This window comes from Olea europaea, unplaced genomic scaffold, assembly GCF_002742605.1.
Source record: "Olea europaea var. sylvestris unplaced genomic scaffold, O_europaea_v1 scaffold261, whole genome shotgun sequence".
Classification (NCBI taxonomy): domain Eukaryota; kingdom Viridiplantae; phylum Streptophyta; class Magnoliopsida; order Lamiales; family Oleaceae; genus Olea; species Olea europaea.
The window spans coordinates 191,812-198,173 of record NW_019244422.1 but is presented as its reverse complement, the minus strand read 5'-3'; positions in this window follow the sequence as shown (position 1 = coordinate 198,173).

Sequence of the window (6,362 nt, the reverse complement as noted above, 5' to 3'; positions counted from 1 at the left end):
GGCATTCCATTGAGTAAGAATTTCAAAATTATCTCGTTCTCGCTCACGAATCTGATTCCTATACCTACGATCGTGTCTAAAGCATTTTTGATCACCATGATGATGATGATAATGTCTATTATGGGACACTTTGGATTTATGAACGTCGGTTGAACGAGGGATTTTCTTAAAGTTGTTCAAATTAGCAGATAAAGCCTTACTTTCTTCAAGAGTAGTAATCACCTGAGTTTGGATAGCCGCTATTTGTCGGGTGAGTGCATCGAATTGTGAGGGGTTCATGTTTAAGGTACTAGAGCTAGAAGTGACAAGATGACCACTATGCAATTGTACGCAAAGCAATACTACCTAAATGAAATGCAATAGAGAGACCAATATGCATTAAGGACCAACGATTAAAACGTCAATTTGAAATTCTCTCTCTCTCTCTTTTCTTCCCTTCCAAAAATGCAAGTTAATAGTGCTGATGCTTGTAAATAATAAAGCAACGGTCCAATGCTTGTTAAGATCAAATGGTATTGTCAAGATTTCCAATCAGGTAGATAAAAGAGGTAACAATGGCACATCAATTCAGTGAGATAAATGGGGCAACAATGGTAAGTCAATTTAATGAGTGATTCCAGTCAAGTGAAGTTTGAGGCCAAAGTTGTGATAGTAACAGCAACACAAAGAATCTAAGTGATGCACTTTTAAAATAAAACAACAGTATAAACCAATGAGAATTAGGAGATAGCAACTCCCTGTAGTCTAGTTGCCTGAATTGCTAACGATTGGGCCTCTGATCTGCCTGTGTCAAATGTCTCCAGCTCCTGAACTCACCGTCATTGCATATTCTAAATTGTTGGCTTCACTGAAATTGGACAGATGCTGAAATAGAAACCTCTGTGTAACTGAATGGGTTGCTTGGTAGTAGAGACAGTAAACTGCTTGATCAATGAAGTCGGTGGCTGGCTGCAATCCTCAAAGAAAGTTGTTGAACAATTGGGCCAGTGGTGGGTCACCCGCGATGATGCTGCTGTCGGCAGAAGAGCAGTTGCGATTAATCGGCGTAGATACTATGACGGCCTGGCTTCTGCGGAATTGATGCGTGAATGTGCCTAGGTAATGAATGGGTCTCTTCAATTGATGATGGGTGTGTGGGCTGCCGACGAAATTGAAGAATGGCCGATTGTAATTAAAGGGCAAGAAGATGGAGAAGTATAGTGGATTGTTGCCTATGTGAGGGGGATGATTGATTATTGCAGGTAGCGGCTTTGTTGATGTGGAAGGAAACGAGAGATGGGGCTGTAGTTGGTGACGACTGCGAGATGCTGCCGCAACGCTGGGGAAGCTGCGCTGTGCCAGGCGAAAAGAAGAAGACGGTGTGAGGAGGATAACGTGAGTTGTGTGATACTGGTGTTGGCGGTGGAGATGGAGGGTCGTGAGTGGGTTTTCGGTGATTGATGGTTTGCCGGCGCTGAAGGTTCGGGCGATTGGGTCGCCGGCTGGAGTATTGAGTTTCTAGAAATGGATTAGTGGGCTGGGCCTGGGTTTGTTGAGAAAGGGTAGATGAGCTGGGTCATCGGTTTGGATCAAACAGGGAAACAACTACTGGGTTACGTTAAATGGGCTACGTAATTTTCTGGATGCTTGAGCTAGTCTAGGGTTATGAGGCTATGGTTTTGAATATAAATCGGTAAAAATTAATTAATATTAAACAACAACAATAATAGAACTTAAGCAGCAGCGTGCAACAATAGACTTCTAAATGATAAAAACTTCAAATTTATTTATTTATTTATTATTTACTGATTTCGGGTGAACAGTAACCTCTCTCTTCTTCTTTTTTTTTTTGAAATTGGAGAAACTGCTACTGAATTTTTTTTTTTTATTGCTGTTCTAAGGTTTTGACAAAAGATGGTTAAAGGGTTTGGATGAGCGATTGGATGGCGGTGTTGTGTATATTTTTGTGAAGATGAATGGAAAAATATCTGAAAGACAATTGAAATATTCCCAAGTTTTAGCTCTGATACCAATTTGATGCAGAATGAAAATGAATTCCTGCAAAGTAGTTAGAACATGCAGAATATAGCATAACCAGAAGAAGAAGAAGAAGAAGAAGAAGACGGAAGCAATAAGAAAGGGGGAGGAACCGGAGAGAAACAAGGGGGAACGAGGGGAGACCAGGGGACAGAAAGGGAGAAGCAAGGGGGGAAACGGCCGGCTGCAAGCCAAAACCAACTTTCAATTCTAATTCATCATCAACTGTCTCAAATGAGAAACAAAACAGAAATAAATACCAGAAAACAAACCCTAAAGAGAAGGGTTTGGGCCAAACCCACTAAACAAGCCCAATAACGAAAACATAAACAATAGTCCAAATAAAATATAACTAATAGTCTAAATAGAAAATAAATAATAAATGGATGTCCGCATCAAAAATATTATGACTAATCAAATATCCAAAGAAAAATGGCATATCCAAATATCAAAAAGGAAGTTATAAGCACCATCATCACAATCCACAGCACGTGACTACTGTAAGAGCGAGCTATCGTCCATGATATCAGCTGTGAACCCCCACATAAAAGCCAATCGAGCCTGTTGATGAATGAGTTGACTCACAGAGTGGCACGGCGTCTAAACAAGCTACCAGACATCCTCATTTCTGCTAAACCGCTATTCGAACATTTAACTTCTGTCAAGGATTGTTGTCTTAAGTACAGGCAGAAGACACTATAACAATTAACAGGTTTCTCTCCAAAGAACTACTGGTAAAGCAAGAACAGCTGCATGTCATCCACATATAAATTCATATCAGCATTAAATTGTCGTGAGATATGGAAGTCATCTAGACAATCTTCTCTATCAAGTCACCTTATAAAACATTAATGACCTTTTTCAAGACATACATTTTAGAATAACCTAGTTTCTGATATTAAAACATCGGGTGTTATAAGGCAGCTTTTGACATCGAGCAGGAAAAAGATTTTGATTTTACTCGGGTTGTGATGTGAATCTTTTCAGGGATTGGGCTGTAGGGGAAAGAATTCTAGGGGAGTTGATGTAAACTATCTCAAATTAATCTTTGATAACATTACAGTACATAAATTGATAAATAACAGTAAAGTGCAAACTCTCAAAAAACCCTTGCAATTACATTACATAATGGACAGGATTGTCGTTGTGAGCTGATGTTGAAGAAGTTTCATATGCCACACATTCAAAACATTTCCAAAATTGGGAACATAAAAACTAGGGGCGGGCGCGGGTCGGTTCGGTTCGGTTTTAAAGAGAACCGAACCGAACCGAACTTTTCGGGTATCTAGTAAATGGAACCGTCGGGTCCAAATATAATTATGGAACCGTTCGGGTTCGATTCCGTTCGGTTCGGATCGGTTCGGTTCGGTTCCGTTCGGTTCTGTACTGTAATTAAATTTTTTAATATTTATAACAATATTGTATAAATACAACTAATGATACATTCAATGGTTTTGGAATGTCAAAGACTAGGAAACTATTTTGTTCAAATGATAACTACGATCAAAGTTTCGGTTGGCGAAGGTCACAGTTTCGATCGGAGGTCACAGTATCGACCGATAATTGTATAGGTTTTGGAATATTAGCGAGGCTGCGAAAGTGAGTGCGAGAGTCGAGACAACGTTACGGACTTTGGTGTTGGTGTTAGGGTTATTTAGTGGATTTGATCTTGCTTGGCTAAGAAATGAAACAATAAAATGGGTAATTGGGTCAAAAATTAAAAAATTAGAAATGAAACAAATTATTGAGCCAAAAATTTGGATTTAGAAATCATTAATTTGTTAATTTGTTTAAAAAAATTAAAATAATTTGATTTGCTCAATATAAAAAAAATAAATTAGAAAGATTCGGTTCTTATTCGGTTCTTCGGTTCTAGGTCTAGAACCGAGAACCGAACCGTAACCGTCGGTTCTCAATTCAGATACCCGTTCGGGTATTTAATTTGACAAGAACCGTCGGGTTCGGTTCGGGTTCGGTCGGTTCGGTTCGGGAGATTTGCCCAGCCCTAATAAAAACCAACTTGCAAACAATACACTGCTTTTTAAGTGCAAAGTCTAGAAATAGAAGAATTTAAGCATTCATATATTTTTCCCTATAGCTTTCCCTCTCATAGCGTTAATAGCAAATCTTTCTCTCTTTACAAAACTCACCCTTTCCCAATATAAACCACATCGATGCACTGACTAGTGGAAACATGCATATCCAGTGATGGATAAAACATAACTGTAAAGTACAAATCCTCACAAGACGTTGCAATTACACAATGGACTGCATTGCCATTATGAGTTGATATTAAGGTAGTTTCATATACAATCATTTAATACATTGCCAAAATCGGGAACATAGTAATTAACATGCAAACAATACAATGCATCTTTAGATGCAAAGCCCAGAAATAGAAATGAACATGAATCGATCATGTATAGATAATAAGCACAAGAATATTGAAGCATTTATATATTTTTTCCTTAGAATAAAAGATTCCCTCTCAAACCACTATTTCCATATACGATCTTATGACATATATGTGGCATCTATTAGCGCAAAAACTATTAATAGCAAATCTTACTTTTCTTCACAAAACTCACCCCTTACAAATTAAAACCACGGACTGCATTGCCATTATGAGTTGATATTAAGGTAGTTTCATATACAATCATTTAATACATTGCCAAAATCGGGAACATAGTAATTAACATGCAAACAATACAATGCATCCCAGCAATGTCTAGAACAAGTGAAATCCTCACATGACTTATACATTGCAATAATACAACGGATTGCATTGCCATTATGAGCTGCTATTAAAGCAGTTTCATATGCTACACATTCAATACATTTCAAAATCAGGAACATAGAAATCAACATGCAAACAATACAATACTTCTTTAAGTGCAAAGTCTAGAAATAGAAATGCACATAAATTGATCATATACGATATGCATAAGAATATTAAAGCATCTAAGGATTCATATATTTTTTCCTCAAAATAAAAGTTTCCATCTCAACCCCCTATTTCAGTATACAATCTTATGATGTGCATGTAGCATCTAAGAGCATCTCCACTGGTGGTGTGAAATTGAGTGTAAATTAGTATATTCAAAATCACTTTTGCGAGATGAATCTAAATCCAAATTCGGCTCTATGAAAATCTAAATCCATTTTTTGCCGTGTAAAAAAAATGTAAATTACATCTTCTTTTTTTCTTTTTTTTTTTCTCTACTGGAAAACGCAACTTGCATCTCTCCATTGAAGAGGATCCTGGCCATTTTGGAGATTTAAATTTACACTACCATTAGAGATGCTCAAATAGCACAAAACTATAACCAGCAAATCTTACTTCTATTTATAAAACTCACTCATTCCAATTTAAAACCTCTAAATCGATGCACTGACTAATGGACATGTGAATATCCCTGTAATGCAAATCCTCACGACGTACACCTTGCAATTACGCAATGGACTGCGTTGCCATTATGAACTGATACAAAAAGCAGTTTCACAAGCCACACATCTCATATATATCCAAAATCGGGAACATAGAAATCAACATGCAAACATTGTATTGTTTCTTTAAGTGCAAAATCTAGAAATAGAAATGAACATAAATCAATCATATATAGATAATATGCATAAGAATGTTAAAGCATTTAAGCATTCATATATTTTTTCCCTTAAAATATAAGTCTCCCTCAAACCACTCTTTCCATATAAAATCTTGACGTGCATGAAGCATCTAATAATGCAAAACTATTAATAGCAAATCTTAATTTTCTTTATATAACACACCCTTTGCCACTTAAAACCTCTACACCAATGCACTGACTAATGGACAAGTGCATTTCCAGCAATGGGAAAAGCGAGCGCAAATCCTCACAAGACGTACAATTTGCAATTACACAATGGATTGCATTGCCATTATGATGTGCTAGTAAAGTAGTTTCATATGTCGCACATTTAATACATTCCCAAAATTGGAAACATAGAAATCAACATTCAAACAATAAATTGCTTCTTTAAGGGCAAAGTCGATAAATAGGAAAGAAAATATATCCTCCATATGGATAACATGCATAAGAATATTATAGCATTTAGGCATTCATATTTGTTCACACCAAAATCGTCATTTTTTTAATGAAATGAAGATGAACCAAAAATCATATCAAACAACAAATAAACAAGCCATATTCAACATGATAGAGAGAAAGCAATAAATTTAACTGTACACCACATATAATTTCCTACATCTATTAGCCATATTACATTAATCCTTGTTCAACAAATTCAAAACATTCAAGAAAGGTTACCTAATAATTTAACCAAAAAAGCAATTCATTAATTCACCT